Source organism: Chiloscyllium punctatum, chromosome 29, assembly GCF_047496795.1.
Source record: "Chiloscyllium punctatum isolate Juve2018m chromosome 29, sChiPun1.3, whole genome shotgun sequence".
Classification (NCBI taxonomy): domain Eukaryota; kingdom Metazoa; phylum Chordata; class Chondrichthyes; order Orectolobiformes; family Hemiscylliidae; genus Chiloscyllium; species Chiloscyllium punctatum.
The window spans coordinates 29,666,000-29,667,936 of record NC_092767.1 but is presented as its reverse complement, the minus strand read 5'-3'; the positions used below and the strand labels follow the sequence as shown (position 1 = coordinate 29,667,936).

At 39.3% G+C, this 1,937-nt stretch overlaps 1 non-coding gene across 1 annotated transcript; it reads right to left on the bottom strand.

Annotated features, from left to right (window-relative positions):
- Window positions 1-1,435: 1,435 nt before the first annotated feature.
- On the bottom strand, window positions 1,436-1,517 carry trnal-uaa (transfer RNA leucine (anticodon UAA)). Its single transcript has one exon. It is a non-coding gene; the product is annotated as a tRNA-Leu (tRNA).
- Window positions 1,518-1,937: the final 420 nt, after the last annotated feature.

Sequence of the window (1,937 nt, the reverse complement as noted above, 5' to 3'; positions counted from 1 at the left end):
AGAACACAAAGTTCTGATTTGTTAAGATAATTTTTGCAGCAATTGTGGACATGAAGGTCAAATTAAGATAACGGTTCAAGAACATTTAGTCTGGAAGTAATATGTGACTTTAGTTCCAAATATATGTTTCCGTTCTTCCAGTACATCTTTTTGACTCCCAGAAAACATTGATTGTTTTCTGTATTCACTTTGTTTCGCGATATCTGTCTTCTGGTCGACCAGAGACAACTTCAATTTGCGTCTGCATTGAATAAGATTTCGCTCTTTCTTTCGAGAAGCAATCCTATGCATTATGTCACATTTATCATGCTGATGGCTAAGAAGTTCAAAATGAATTACGGTTTATGGATCGTGAGCAAGAATGAAGTGATCCACATGCGAACAGATGTCACCACGCCCTATTCCTACATCGGGCCTGAACGGTCCATTGGCAGAGTCTGCAGAAAGGAAATGTCTAAGGGAACTAGTCATTTGTTCAGTTTGATTTGATACCAATGGTAGTGCTGTGTTGGGGCAGAAATGTGTCAACATCTCTGACGTTAGAGTCAAAATTTAAGTCACATCTACTCCATGGAGTGTCCTCTCATATCGGAACATGCTGACATGAAAACATCTAGCACTGATAGCAAAGGTTTTTTCATTAAATTGGGAGTCTGTTTAACTGAGCAATTCAGACAGCCAAGACGAATAATTGGCACTTGGTTCTTCAAGCTGAGCTCTCCACACCAACTGCTCCAACGGAGGTCGTGGATAAGATCCCCATCTATTATTTTGGTCAATTTTAGTCTCAGCAACAACCTATTGTTCTGAACAATGCTACACCACAAACAGAGGGCTAAGTCTGATTTTCATCGTTAATTTTCAATTTCAGTTCATAATGCACAGTTTCTTACGAATGTGGACAGCAGAAGACTGTTAACATTCCATTTCTCATATTTCCAGAAAATTCTACTCCGCTGATATCGCCTTGCCTTATCACACCTCAAGCCAGGAACCTGGAGCAGTCGAGTTCCTTTCCACACATGGAGTTGTTTGTTCTAATTCCTTGACTGCTGATATAATAGATAATTGCCCTTGAGAGTCAGCTGTAAATTAAGTTGAACTTTCTCAGCTTGACTTTCAACTGATCCTAAAAAAAACTCATCACCTGCAGGTAAATGTATTGCATTGTTCTTGTTTTGCTTAAGTTCACCCCCCCCCCCACCCCCCGCCTCCCGAACATCCAAATTTCACGATAGTTCGACAAATGTTTGGAAACTGATTCGTGTTGGAAGTTGATGGCTTTTTGTGTCTCGACATATAATTTATTCAATTAGACATCTTGAAGTTACATCGGATTCTTCACAGTTGAAAATTTACTTTCGATTGAATGCAAAGCTCAAGCTCCACGAAATCCAAATTCTGCAAATGAATTAATGACTTTTAAAAGAGTCAACGCTGCGAGCAGGACTCGAACCTGCGTAGAAAGACCCCATTAGATTTTAAATCCAACGCCTTAACCTCTCGGCCATCACAGCTGCATTCACATTGTCAATTTTCATAGTAAAAGAACTGAATTCATGAAATACGTAATTTGTTTGAAGAACAAATTGTCAAGACCCAAAGATTTCGCCAAATCCTTTGCAGAGACCCAGACGAACGTTACCTTAGCAGATTGACAGGCTTTCACCGCAAACTAGATGCTGACACAGCTGAAGTTGTGGGAATGATTCTTCATTGAATTATAGAGTCACGGATGTACACCACACGAAGTGAGGATCATTGTCTCACTGCGTCCGATCGATTTTGACTCAATTGCTCGTCATCTGGTGCCAAAGTATATATGCTGTTGTGTTTTAATATTCATCGAAATATGGTATTAGAAATATTGATGCTAAGTCCATAAACACTAGCTACATTCGTAAAAAAAAAATCGGAATTAGAAAGAATGCAGAACT